This window comes from Mobula birostris, chromosome 7, assembly GCF_030028105.1.
Source record: "Mobula birostris isolate sMobBir1 chromosome 7, sMobBir1.hap1, whole genome shotgun sequence".
NCBI classification, from domain to species: Eukaryota; Metazoa; Chordata; class Chondrichthyes; order Myliobatiformes; family Myliobatidae; genus Mobula; species Mobula birostris.
In genome coordinates, this window is record NC_092376.1 from 43,353,918 (window position 1) to 43,369,616 (window position 15,699).

Consider the following 15,699-nt stretch of genomic DNA (forward strand, 5'->3'; position numbering starts at 1 on the left):
AATCTCACTTACTGTGTGGCGATCCAAAGGTTTCATCATTTTCCAGGTAGATCATCCTTTAAACCATTTTCTTATCATCACTTTTGACCTGACCAATTAACCCCATCATGCAATTGCTTCAATGATCAAACCTCCGCATCCTCAGTGGTCTTCAATGATTTGTCCACTAACCAACAATTTCCAAAGGGCTATATGACCAACCTATTAATCTCCAATCAACACACATCAAAGTTGCTGGTGAATGCAGCAGGCCAGGCAGCATCTCTAGGAAGAGGTGCAGTCGACGTTTCAGGCCGAGACCCTTCGTCAGGACTAACTGAAGGAAGAGTGAGTAAGAGATTTGAAAGTTGGAGGGGGAGGGGGAGATCTAAAATGGTAGGAGAAGACAGGAGGGGGAGGGATGGAGCCAAGAGCTGGACAGGTGATTAGCAAAAGGGATATGAGAGGATCATGGGACAGGAGGTCCGGGAAGAAAGACAAAGGGGGGGGGACCCAGAGGATGGGCAAGAGGTATATTCAGAGGGACAGAGGGAGAAAAAGGAGAGTGAGAGAAAGAATGTGTGTATAAAAATAAGTAACAGATGGGGTACGAGGTGGAGGTAGGGCATTAGCGGAAGTTAGAGAAGTCGATGTTCATGCCATCAGGTGGGAGGCTACCCAGACGGAATATAAGGTGTTGTTCCCCCAACCTGAGTGTGGCTTCATCTTTACAGTAGAGGAGACCGTGGATAGACATGTCGGAATGGGAATAGGATGTGGAATTAAAATGTGTGGCCACTGGGAGATCCTGCTTTCTCTGGCGGACAGAGCGTAACTGTTCAGCAAAGCGGTCTCCCAGTTTGCGTCGGGTCTCGCCAATATATAAAAGGCCACATCGGGAGCACCGGACGCAGTATACCACCCCAGCCGACTCACAGGTGAAGTGTCGCCTCACCTGGAAGGACTGTTTGGGGCCATGAATGGTGGTAAGGGAGGAAGTGTAAGGGCATGTGTAGCACCTGTTCCGCTTACACGGATAAGTGCCAGGAGGGAGATCAGTGGGGAGGGATGGGGGGGGGGGACGAATGGACAAGGGAGTTGCGTAGGGAGCGATCCCTGCGGAATGCAGAGGGGGGGAGGGAAAGATGTGCTTAGTGGTGGGATCCCGTTGGAGGTGGCGGAAGTTACGGAGAATAATATGTTGGACCCGGAGGCTGGTGGGGTGGTAGGTGAGGACCAGGGGAACCCTATTCCTAGTGGGGTGGCGGGAGGATGGAGTGAGAGCAGATGTACGTGAAATGGGGGAGATGCGTTTAAGAGCAGAGTTGATAGTGGAGGAAGGGAAGCCCCTTTCTTTAAAAAAGGACATTTCCCTCGTCCTAGAATGAAAAGCCTCATCCTGAGAGCAGATGCGGCGGAGACGGAGGAATTGCGAGTAAGGGCCTCACCTTTGTCCCCCTTCGCCCACACCTCAGCGAGTTCCGCATTCGCCACGATGCGGAACTTTTCTTCCGTCGTCTCCATCTCGGAGCCTACTTCTTCGGCAAGGGCTCTTCCACCCCCACCGATGACCCCTTCTCCCGTCTTCAACCCTCCTCTTCTTCATGGACACCCCGCTCTGGTCTTCTGCCCACTCTGGATCTCTTTATTGCTAACTGCCGACGGGACATCAACCGTCTTGACTTCACCGCACCTTGTTCCCATTCCAACCTCACTCCTTCGGAACGCTCTGCTCTCCACTCCCTCCGCACTAATCCTAACCTTATTATTAAACCCCCCGATAAGGGGGGTGCTGTTGTAGTCTGGCGTACTGACCTCTACCTTGCCGAGGCACAGCGACAACTCGCGGATACCTCCTCTTATTTACCCCTCGATCGTGACCCCACTAAGGAGCACCAGGCCATTGTCTCCCACACCATCACCGACTTTATCCGCTCAGGGGATCTCCCATCTACTGCTACCAACCTTATAGTTCCCACACCCCGCACTTCCCGTTTCTACCTCCTACCCAAGATCCACAAACCTGCCTGTCCTGGCCGACCTATTGTCTCAGCTTGCTTCTGCCCCACCGAACTCGTTTCTGCATACCTCGACACGGTTTTATCCCCCCTTGTTCAATCCCTTCCGACCGATGTTCGTGACACTTCTCACGCTCTTAAACTTTTCGATGATTTTAAGTTCCCTGGCCCCCACCGCTTTATTTTCACCATGGATGTCCAGTCCCTATATACTTCCATCCCCCATCAGGAAGGTCTCAAAGCTCTACGCTTCTTTTTGGATTCCAGACCTAATCAGTTCCCCTCTACCACCACTCTGCTCCGTCTAGCGGAATTAGTCCTTACTCTTAATAATTTCTCATTTGGCTCCTCCCACTTCCTCCAAACTAAAGGTGTAGCTATGGGCACCCGTATGGGTCCTGGCTATGCCTGCCTTTTTGTTGGGTTTGTGGAACAATCTATGTTCCGTGCCTATTCTGGTATCTGTCCCCCACTTTTCCTTCGCTACATCGACGACTGCATTGGCGCTGCTTCCTGCACGCAGGCAGAACTCGTTGACTTTATTAACTTTGCCTCCAACTTTCACCCTGCCCTCAAGTTTACTTGGTCCATTTCCGACACCTCCCTCCCCTTTCTAGATCTTTCTGTCTCTGTCTCTGGAGACAGCTTATCCACTGATGTCTACTATAAGCCTACTAGCTCTCACAGCTATCTGGACTATTCCTCTTCTCACCCTGTCTCTTGCAAAAAACGCCATCCCCTTCTCGCGATTCCTCCGTCTCCGCCGCATCTGCTCTCAGGATGAGGCTTTTCATTCTAGGACGAGGGAGATGACCTCCTTTTTTAAAGAAAGGGGCTTCCCTTCCTCCACCATCAACTCTGCTCTCAAACGCATCTCCCCCATTTCACGTACATCTGCTCTCACTCCATCCTCCCGCCACCCCACTAGGAATAGGGTTCCCCTGGTCCTCACCAACACCCCACCAGCCTCCGGGTCCAACATATTATTCTCCGTAACTTCCGCCACCTCCAACGGGATCCCACCACTAAGCACATCTTTTCCTCCCCACCCTCACTGCTTTCCGCAGGGATCGCTCCATACGCGACTCCATTGTCCATTCGTCCCCCCCATCCCTCCCCACTGATCTCCCTCCTGGCACTTATCCTTGTAAGCGGAACAAGTACTACACATGCCCTTACACTTCCTCCCTTACCACCATTCAGGGCCCCAAACAGTCCTTCCAAGTGAGGTGACACTTCACCTGTGAGTCGGCTGGGGTGGTATACTGCGTCCGGTGCTCCCGATGTGGCCTTTTATATATTGGCGAGACCCGACGCAGACTGGGAGACCACTTTGCTGAACACCTACGCTCTGTCCGCCAGAGAAAGCAGGGTCTCCCAGTGGCCACACATTTTAATTCCACATCCCATTCCCATTCTGACATGTCTATCCACGGCCTCCTCTACTGTAAAGATGAAGCCATACTCAGGTTGGAGGAACAACACCTTATATTCCGTCTGGGTAGCCTCCAACCTGATGGCATGAACATCGACTTCTCTAACTTCCGCTAATGCCCTACCTCCACCTCGTACCCCATCTGTTACTTATTTTTATACACACATTCTTTCTCTCACTCTCCTTTTTCTCCCTCTGTCCCTCTGAATATACCCCTTGCCCATCCTCTGGGTCCCCCCCCCCCCCCCCCCACTTGTCTTTTTTCCCGGACCTCCTGTCCCATGATCCTCTCGTATCCCTTTTGCCAATCAACTGTCCAGCTCTTGGGTCCATCTCTCCCCCTCCTGTCTTCTCCTATCATTTTGGATCTCCTCCTCCCCCTCCAATTTTCAAATCCCTTACTCACTCTTCCTTCAGTTAGTCCTGACGAAGGGTCTCGGCCTGAAACATCGACTGTACCTCTTCCTAGAGATGCTGCCTGGCCTGCTGCGTTCACCAGCAACTTTGATGTGTGTTGCTTGAATTTCCAGCATCTGCAGAATTCCTGTTGTTTGCGTTATTAATCTCCAATAGCCTGTCTGTCTAACCATCAGTCCTCAGTGGCTATTGATCTCCAATACCCTGTGCAAATGATGACTGGCCTTTGATCATGTACCTGACTGATTATTTTGGGATCCATGAGCAGTAAAATTTCTCACCAGAGTCTTCTGATAAAATGGCTGCAGCATTCTATTCTGCTTGTTCTTTAACATACTTTTTAAAAATCCATTCAACTATTAACTCTTGAGTATTTATTGAATTATTAATATAAATGATTGTTGCAGTTTACAGTTGCCACCATTTATAACATATGCACAAGGTGTATTGTGGCTGCACTTTCTGATTCATCACTCCTTCAGTTGTACTGTTTCAAATGACTGTGCTGGGAAAGAGAAGGTGGCCAGTGTCTAAATTTCTTGTGACTATAGAGAAATACCTGTCCTCACCCCCTCCTGCTTAACATTATGACCAGGGAAACACTAGTGATGTGAGGCCACGGACTTGCATTCTATGAGAAGCTGCTCAGGGCAATGTGCTGTACTGGAAAATCTGGCAGATCCTAATTCACATCAAATAGTCCATTTCTCACCTTTACCAATTTTCTCTGACGCTTCTTTACACCACAAGTGCATCCCTCTGTTATCCCTAGCCACCAGTTTGGTGTGTCCATTTGCTGAGATACAGATACACTGATTCCTTTTATCACTGAGTTTCTCAGCCAAATGCCTACCGCACTCTCTTTTTGAAGTCAATTAAGAATACTACTGAAATGAGATCTGTACCTAGTTAGCTCTACACTGCACATTTCATTCAACCAACAGCAGAACTAAACCACTTGAAATCCATACCATTGCTGCTTTTGTTCTCACAAAGAAATCCTTTAAATATTCTCATTCACTCAATGCCACAGAGTTCAGTATCTTTTTAAGTGATTGAAACCAGGTGAATGTTCAGAACAAACTCTAATATTTTGGTCAAAGGCAAATTTACATAATACATGACTAGAAATTCATCCAGTGCTCATGTTGCAGCAGTGACAAATTCCACATTGTTTCTGAAATTAATTTTTAATACAATTTATAAAACATTTGATGCCGCCTGAAGGGATCGATGAAAATAAAACTTGTTAGAATTTCATAATCTCCCTATTTCATGTAGAGAATAGCATGTCATTATATGACACTGGACGACACAAACTTGAAACTTTGAATCCTATGGCCCATCACCAACATTGAGGTCATGTACTCAAATGACATTTCACTCCTGTATCAAGTTAATTATATTTACTAAATCAGTCAGTTTAGATTTATTTAACTTCTTGATCAGCCCATGTTATTACAACAGTCAATGTTTGTTTTGTGTAGAATATTTCACAAATTTTATGGTTTACCTGAAACTTAGAGAGCTTAGGATGTAAGATGCCCATCGAATCCATGCTGTTGAAGATGTGTGTTTATTAACATCAATATTACCCCAAACCACTTTCTTCTTTCCATATCACCAGTGAGACCCCATCACACCACTGCCAGATTCTATCATTCATCTAACTTACAGAAGCCAATTCTCCTCCCAACCTACACACACAAAATGCTGGAGGAACTCAGCAGGCCAGGCAACATCTATGGAAAAAGGTACAGTCAATGTTTCAGGCCGAGACCCTTCTGCAGGACTGGAGAAAAAAAGATGAGTACATTTTCAACCATCTCATTTTTAATACGCTGGAGGAAACTGAAGCACCTGTTCCACCGTCACAGGGACAAATCTCCACACAGGTACCACCAGTGGTCAGGATTGAATCTGGGATGCTGGAGCTGTTCTAACAAGCCTTGCCTCTACTGCTCTAGTTGTTTCAACCAGTTGTTGTGCCTTTTGGATGGTTGGCTAATAGGAATGCCCAGTGGAAAATATCAATGTCTGCCATTAGAAAAGCTGGCCCACTGAGAACCTGATGATAACAATGTGTTTAAGGTATTTGATTGATCCTGAGTCCAAAAAACAAACTAAGTATTTCACTAGTCAACATTTTTATTCAGAAAGGAGGTAGCATTCAATAAGTTGGTGAATAACTTTTCAATTTAGTCTAAAAAAAATACTGGTAAATGCTAGCAGAGACAAGTCTGTCACCTTAATTATTGAAGCATACTGTCAAAATCTGGAAATGCATGGCAGGTAGGTTTAAACTGAAGTGGCTTTTTAATTTAAGCTATTTTCAAATTACTGTGAAGTGATGAAACTGTAATTTCATGAAGCAGGTTGTACTAGGCCTAGTTCATGAGGAGCAGCATTGCATATTATATCATTTATGGGACCCTGACTACGCACATTTTGTTTTCTTGGTTCCAGCACTTTCTCTAATGTATCTTCACTGATGACTAACCTTGTGATTCAGATGGCAGGAAATGCACCACAAATGAAAACATTTATATAAAGAATATTACAGATCATTGATGTTTCTGATGTATTTTTCAAATACAAAATGCATACATTAGCTTGTGGTTCCCAAACTTTTTTGGTTTACTGTCCCCCAGCTCCCAGAGCACATCACCAGTGATTCTTTCCCTTTCCAGCCATTACTTAAATCTATAAAGAACTTTGATTTACGGTGCACAGTGAAAGAAAATAGGAGCTGCAAATTCAAAGCAGTGACAAGTACTTGCAAAAATTATTCAAATCCATTTAAAGCAACAAATAAAGTTATTTTTTTATTTAATTACAGTAAAAACAATTTTCATCAACAATTTTAGAGCATAGGGTAGTAGTCCAAATATTCACCATTATTTTCAATGAGATGGGTGGGCTTGGTGCAATGATATTGCAGGGTAATGTAACGGGTGACGGATGACACATATTGTTCATAATAGAAACTGTTCTACATAATTCACAAACAACCTCATTGAGTTGTTGTGTTCGCTTGAAGAGATAACGTCTGATGTAATGTCATGAGTGTAAGGCGACTGCTTTCGGTTTGCTTGTAATGGAAGTAAAAGGCTGCGGCTTTTGTCAAACACGTAAAACAACTCTTGCATGTTTTATTCACAAAATCCTACATTGGTGACCCCAACGCTCTCGGACAATTCCAGAGAAACTCAACATGTTGACCAACACAGTCGCTTTGAAGTTGCTAGAGTGTTGGGAGCAGCGTGGTAACCCATGGTTTGCACGGACAGAAGCCCAGTTCATGCTGCAAGAAATCACCGTGGACAATACCAAATTTTACTATGTCGTAGCAACACTAAGTAGTTCCACTGCAGCCAGAGTGGTGAGTCTACCTGCATGTGATAAATACGCCACTATGAAAACTCACCTATTGCAGACTGTTGGACTGTCTGAGTCTGAGCACGCCTAACAGTTGCTGTCCTTGCCTGGACTGCATGATGCTAGGCCTTCAGAACTGATGGGCCACAAACTATCTCCCCTGGACGATCACCATCCTTGTTTTATTTTTAAGGAACTCTTTCTGCAACCAATGCCTGATCAAGTTTGCACATCCCTCCCTCATACACCCGTGGAGAACTATAGGGAGCTTGCTAAAATGGCCGACAGTCTACACTCAGCCAAGCAGAGGTGCATCATTCCTCATCCATTCATAGCCTCAATACGTCCTATCAGCAGAGCCGCCAGCAGACTCACACCCACAAATCCAAACCAGACAATGTCGAGCCTATGATTTACCACACACGCTTTGGCACGATCGCCAAGAGTGCTGACTGCCATGCAGCTTGAACAGGGCTAGCGCATTGGGATATCAGAGGTCTGAGAACACAGTGTGTTCCAGCTGTCAGGGTTGTCCATTGTTCATTAGGGACAATTTTCCAGAGTGACACTTCCTTTGTGACACAGGTACTCAAGTGAGTGTACTGTCAACATTGCCCATCGATTATAAGGCTGAGAGGGACGGACCCTCACTGGAGGCCACAAACAGCAGCAGAATCTGGATTTACGGGACAGGATGCGTGACACTCTGCTTCAGTGGAGGACACTACACCTGGGACTTTGTCTTGGCTGAAGTTGCTAGACCGCTGCTCTGTGCCTACTTCCTGTGCGCCAAAGGAATGTTAATAGGTTTTAAGAACTACCAGCATCTGGATACAAAAGACCCTGTACCCCCATTATGGTCACGACTCTGTACCCCCAGTATGTTCTCCAGGATGACTTTGTCTAGTACATGCACCACCACATATTAAAGACTTTTCAGCACATTTAGCCAGAAAGATAATTTTTTCTGAAGTGGACTTTGTCAGGGTCTATCGTCGGGTGCCTGGATGCACTGAGGACATTCCCAAAGCTGCTGTTTTAACCCCATTTGGCTTATTTGAATTTCTGCCCATGCCGTTTGGGCTGAAAAACGCAGCACAAGTTTTCCTGTCACAAATGAACTCTGTGCTAAAGGACTTAAGAGTGTCTTTTTGTTGATTTGGATGACATACTTGTTGCCAGTGCATCCAGAGCTGATCACTTATCACATCTCCACACACGCTTCAGGACTTAAGCCAACATGGGCTGATTACTGACGCTGCTTAATGCCGGCTCGGGTTCTCTACTACTGCCTTTCTCAGCCTCCACATCTCGGCAGAAGGTGCAGCAGCAGAGGCTTCAAAAGTCACTGCTATTTTGGACTTTCCACTGCCTCAAACTAGCAAAGCCCTGAAGGAGTTTTTAGGACAAATGCGAGAAAACTTGCAGATTCTGGAAATCCAAAGTAATGGCCCAGAACCTGGGCACTAAATTGCACCACAGCACAGCATATCAACCGCTGTCCAAGGCTGGCGCGAGTGTTGTCAGCATTCCTTGAAGGCTGCTCTGAGGGCCTCCCTGATGGATGAAAGTTGGCACAATAATCTCCTGTAGGTACCGCTGGGGCTCAGAATGGCTCCAAGAGGACCTGCAGTCCCCCACAGCTTAGTTGGTGTACGGGCAGCCACTACAGGTCTGTGTGATTTTATTCCTGATGCCGTGACCAAATTCAGTTTCAGTTTTCAGTTCAGTTCAGTTTCTCAACAGCATTCCATCTTCCTCAGTAAACTTAATTCTTTTACAGCTACTCCTACCTCCCATCATGCACTCTCAGGTTCCAGGTGTCCTACGTTCTACGTCATTTATTTTTGTCCGCCATGATGGACGTCAACACCCCCATAAACCCCCTTACAGTGGCCCATTCTGCATTTTTGGACAGGGCAAAAAGACTTTTATTGTAGATAGGAAGGGTAAACCTGAATGTATTTCTGTAGATTTAAACCGGCCCACTAAGAGCTGGATTGTTCCACTACTATATCCCCTGCAAAAGCGACATGACCATATTTGTGTCAGCGCGCCCCTGAATGAGCCAGAGGTAATGGCTGTTACTCCAACCAAGGTACAAGCCAGACAGCTCATACGAGCTCCAAACAGACTCACAATGCCAGTTACATGGTTTCTGGGGGGCTGGGGGGTAGGGGAGCTGTGTACGGTAATATATTGGGTGACGGATGAAACATATTGTTCATAATAGAAACTGTTCTACATAATTCACAAACACCATCATTGTGTTGTTGTGTTCATTTTAAGAGGTGTCTGACATAATGACGTCGTTCCTAATGGAAGTCAAGGGCTGCGGCTTTAGTTACGCACATAAAATGGCTTTCCGATGTTTTATTCACAAATTCCTGCAATATCAGCTTCTAAACATCAGGCTGAATGTCACTCAGAAGTCTCAGATCTTCACGTTCAAATTTGCAGTCTGTTTCATTACTTTGAAAGAAGTTGGACAACTGCACTGAAACTGCGCCCTACTAACTATAATGTTGGAAAAACAATAACGAACATCTTGATCATTTACCATAGTGAAGGATAGCATTCAGAGATTTATTTCTACAACCAAGAGTCTTGATATGATGTTTTGAACTTCGGCTTCAGCTCAAAGTCATTTTGTTGCAAGATCAGTTATTCCTCTATCTTTCCTGTTAATTCCTCATTACAAGTGTGCAGGAATGGATTTATTACCCAACCTAGAATTAGGATCGAGAAATCTCTCTGACATGTCTTTATGCAGTTCACCAGGTGGACACAGTAAACTCGAAGATCATCATCTGGTATTCTTTCTTTCTCTTCCAACTTAGAGAGACTTGGAAATCAGAAAAGTTTGTAATGGCCAACGTTGGACTTAAATAGGGTTAACATGGACAGAAATTTGGAGATGACTGATTTTACTGATAAGATTCACATCATTTTCTTGCAAATGAAGATTGATTTCATTAAACTTTGTGAATAATTCTGCAAATAAGCGATGTCATGTCTAATATTCTTGAGTTGGTTACTGAATGAAGAATTCTAGTTTTCAAAGAATTTTATCATAGTTTCAAGAAGTCCATAAAACATCTCAGGCAGTTTCCTTTTGAGAGCCAGCTGACTTCTGTGTGCAACATCAAGCGTTCAAATTGTCCATCATTCTCAATACAAAGCTCTCAAAATAGTTGAGAATCAAGAGCATGGGAATTGGTTTTATTTACAGCTGTGATAAAGTGATTTGTGCAGCCAATCATTTAGGTTTTCATGCAACAAGATGTCATCTGTGAATTGCACAAAGAATGGTAAATATGTTCGCACACTTTTTTTCCCAAGGAAGTAATAATAAACCCTGTGATGGTGTCCTGTCATTGATGGTGTCCCATCTGTTACATAAGCAACACACACAAAAAAAAAATGCTGGTGGAACGCAGCAGGCCAGGTAGCATCTATAGGAAGAGGTACAGTCGACGTTTCGGGCCCAGACCCTTCATCAGGACTAACAGAAAGAAGAGTGTTTGTGTTACATAAGCAAGAATGTTGGTGGACAGAATATCCTTCTCTTTGAAAAGTTGCTCAACAACCTAAAATATTGACTTGCCCTTCGTACCTATTTCTAGAACTCTTGCAAATAACAATCTTAAACCATGCTTTCATCTTTTATAAGTGAACATACCAAACTGCAGAGCATTTTTTAATGTTCTATGTTGAACAATGTGTTTTCCACATTCTCAAACATTTCATCTATTCATCTTTGAACAGAGTTGTTGTTGAATGGAGTTTCTTTAATTATTTGGTCTGGTGACTTATGCAAAACCATAATCAGAACCTCACTTACTGTTGGCAGAATCAGTTCTTCTCCAGTTGTATGGGGCTTTCCAGATTTATCAATGAGCATTGAATTGTTGTATGAAGCACGCAAACTACCACTGTTTTGTTGTGAAGTGCTGGGAAACATTTTGAAGTGTTTTCTTTTTCTAAAAGTTTTATTAAGTGTCTGAAAACAAGCCAAGTAGTTGTTTGCTTTATCAGAGTCCATTCTCTTCAAGTGTTCACGGAGACTGGACAGCTTCATTGGCTCATTTGGAAAAACTTCTTAACACAGCAGACACATTGGCTGCTGTTGGTTGCTTGGTGCTGGTATAAATCCATATTTCAGATACTCCACACCAGACTGACTACACTTCATTTTCATTTGGTTTGCTTCGGCCTTTTCTGTTCTGAATTAATGAACATGGTCAATCAACTATTAGCTAAACCCAAACAATAAAAGGGAAAATTATAATGTCATCATAGGAAAAACCTGAACTTCTGAAGGTACATAAGTGGGGGAGTGATATCTCAGTTATATTGTCAAGACCAGTCAAAGGGCAGATTCTTTGAATGCCATACCTTTTTCATAGCAATTGTATCATTGCATCTTACTAGCCAGCACTGTACAAGAGTAGAGAAGCACAATAGTGCGTGGACCAGGCTGGTAAATAACACAATTTCTTCAAACCAGATTTCTCATGATATGCCAGACACAGAAGTGTCACATTGCTTTTCAACAACTATAAAGCACTTTGAGGTGTTTACATGATCATTGTAATTAATTACGAGGCACTGAGGATCAAAAGTGTATTTATAAGTAATTAATTTCTTGTATTAAGCCTCTAATCCCTCAGTTTCTACCACTGCTACCAACCACTCCCCCACCAACCCCTTTATCGCCCCCTTAGAAACTCTCATCTTCCCTGGAGGGCGGGAGGCGATATCGACCACTCTGTGTATCACTGATCTGTACCATTTAGTTTCGTGTTTTCTAACCCTTCAGCTGAGAGGAGGGGTACACAGAGAAATTATTGTCCATAGTGTAAACGAACACTGACCGCTATAGTTCATGAGGCCCATTACTTTTGCAGCAAGTACATATGAAATTTGATTTTCTCTTCTGAACAGAAAGTTGGTTCAAAGCCAGGACAGTTGTTACAGTTCCAAAGACTAACAGGAGGTTTACAGTCTCCAATACCAAGAATTTCCTGTTCTATTTGGTTTAAATCAAGCTATTTTAGTCACTGTATATTAACATACAGTATGAGAGGATGATATTCTTGCACTAAAATAAGACCATAAGACATGAGAACAGAATTAGGCCATTTGGCCATCAAGTCTGCTCCACCATTCAATCGTGGCTGATTTTTTTTCCCCCCTTCTCAGCCCACTCCCCAGCCTTCTCCCCATAACCTCTGATGCCATGGCCAATCAAGAACCTATCAATCTCCATCTTAAATACACCCAATGACCTGGCCTCCACAGCTGCCTGTGGTAATAAATTCCTACAAATTCACCACCCTCTGGCTAAAGAAATTTGTCTGCATCTTGGTCTTAGATGGATGCCCCTCTACAGTGAGGCTGTGCCCTCTTGTCCTGGACTCCCCCACCATGGGAAACATCCTTTCCACATGTACTATGTCTAGGCCTTTCAACATCCAAAAGGTTTCAGTGAAATCCCACCATCCTTCCAAATTCCAACAAGCACAGGCCCAAATCAATCAAATGTTCCTCATATGATAACCCATTCATTACCAGAATCATCCTTGTTAACCTCCTCTGAACCCTCTCCAATGTCAGCACATCTTTCCTTAGATGAGGAGCCCAAAACTGTTCACAATACTCAAGGTGAGGCCTCACCAGTGCCTTATAAAGTCTCACCATTACATCTCTGTGCTTATTCTAGACCTCTTGAAATGAATGCTAACATTGCATTTGTCTTCCTCACCACCGACTCTATCTGCAAGTTTACCTCCAAGGTGTTCTGCACAAGGACTCACAAGTCCCTTTGCATCTCAGATTTTTGGATTTTCTCCCTGATTAGAAAATACACTACACATTTATTTCTTCTACCAAAGTGCATGACCATGCATTTTCCAACATTGCATTTCATTTGCCACTTTCTTGCCCATTCTCCTAATCTGTCCAAGTCCTTCTGCATCCTTTGTGCTTCTTCGACACCGCCTGCCCCTTCACCAATCTTTGTATCATCTGCAAACCTGGCTGCAAAGCCACCTATTCTATCATCTAAATCATTGATATACAGCATATAAAGAAGTGGTCCCAACACCGATCCCTGTGGAAAACCACTAGTCACTGGCAGCCAACCAGACAAGAATCATTTTATTCCCACTTGCTGCCTCCTACCAATCAGCTAATGTTCTAATCATGCCAGTAACTTTCCTGTAATACTATGGGCTCTTAACTTGGTAAGCAGCCTCATGTGTGGCGCCTTGTTAAAGGCCTTCTGAAAATCCAAATATAGAACATCCACTGCATCCCCTTTATCTATCCTACTTGTAATCTCCTCAAAGAATTCCAACAGGTTTGTCAGGCAGGATTTTCCCTGAAGGAAACCATGCTGACTTTGTCCGATCTTATCCTGTGTCACCAAGTACTCCATAACCTTATCCTTAACAATTGACTCCAACATCTTCCCAACCACTGAAGTCAGGTTAACTGGTCTATAATTTCCGTTCTGCTGCCTTCCTTCTTTCTTAAAGAGTGGAGTGACATTTGCAATTTTCCAGTCCTCTGGCACCATGGCAGAATCCAATGATTCTTGAAAGATCATTACTAATAACTCCACCATCTCTGTTGCCACCTCTTTCAGTTTGTAGGGTGCAGTTCATCTGATCTGGATGACTTACGTACCTTTAGGTCTTTCAGCTTTTTGAGCATCTTCTCCCTTGTAATAGCAACTGCACTCACTTCCCTTTCCTCACACCCTTCAACACCTGGCACACAGCTAGTGTCTTCCACAGTAAACACTGAAGCAAAATACTCATTTAATTCCTCTGCCATCTCCTTGTTCCCCATTATTATTTCTCTGGCCTCATTTTCTAGTGGTCCTGTATCTACTCTCAAATCTCTTTCTTTTATATACTTGAAAACACCTTTTCTACCCACCTTGATATTGTTTCCTAGCTTGCTTTCATATCTAATCCTTTCTCTCCTAATGACTCTTTCAGTTGTTTGCTGTAGATTTTTAAAAGCTTCCCAATTCCCTCCCTATCTTCCCGCTAATGTTTGCTTTGTTGTATGCCCTCTCTTTTGTTTTCACATTAGCTTTGACTTCCCTTGTCAGCCACAGTTGTACTATTTTGCCATTTGAGTATTTCTTTGTATTTGGAATACATCTATCCTGCACCTTCCTTATTTTTCCCATTAACTCAAGCCATTTGCTGCTCTGTTGTCATTCCTGCCAGCATTTCCTCCCAGTTTACTTTGGCCACCTCCTCTCTCATACCACTGTAATTTCCTTTACTCCACTGAAATACCGATACAGCAGACTTTACTTTCTCCCTATCAAATTTCAAGTTGAGCTCTATCATATTGTGATCACTGCCTCCTAAGGGTTATTTTACCTTAAGCTCCCTAATCACCTCTGGTTCATTACATAACAACCAATCCAGTATAGCTGATTCCCGAGTAGGCTCAATGACAATCTGCTTTAAAAAGCCATCTCATATTCATTCAACAAACTCCCTCTCTTGAGATCCATTACCAACTTGATTTTCCCAATCTATCTGCATGTTAAAATCTCATATGACTATCTCCTATGCCCTTTTGACCCACCTTTTCTATATCCATAGTAATCTGTAGTCCACATCCTAGCTATTGTTCGGAGGCATGTACATAACTGCAATCAGAGTCCTTCTACCCTTGCAGTTTCTTAACTCATAGAAACATAAAAAATAGGTGCAGGAGTAGCCATTCGGCCCTTCGAGCCTGCACCGCCATTCAGTATGATCATGGCTGATCATCCAACTCAGAACCCTGTACCAGCCTTCCTCCATACTCCCTGATCCCTTTAGCCACAAGGGCCATATCTAACTCCCTCTTAAATATAGCCAATGAACTGGCCTCAACTCAACCCACAAGGTTCCAACATCTTTCAGTCATATGTCACATCTTTCTACTGATATGCCATTCTTTACCAGTAGTGCCATGTCACCCACTCTACCTACCTTCCTATCCCTCTGATACAATGTGTAACCTTGGACAGTCAACTCCCAACCACAACCAGCGTTCAGACATCCCTAACCCTGGCACCTGGGAGGAAACATGCTAAGCATTAACTTTTCTGTCAATTTTTAAGTTCCCACAAGAAAGAGCCCAATTTCTACAGTGTGATGGAATATTGCTGCAGACTCGCACCACCCAAGTGAGACAGTAAGGCTTCCACTCTCCCCTCCCCAGTTCACGTTGCAGCAGCTGCTCATGTAATACTGTCAAAAGGACAGAGCTAATAAATGCCTTGACTGTATGCAGTATATGCACAGGGAGAAGGAAGTACAATACATAACCCTGAGAAAAACTTAAAAGGGCATCTTCTGAGATTCTTTAAGTTTGAGTGCCAATTCATGTTCTCTGCTGACATTTCCGCTTTAGGGAGGTATTTTACCAGCTTCATTTGGAAGGTAGTACCAA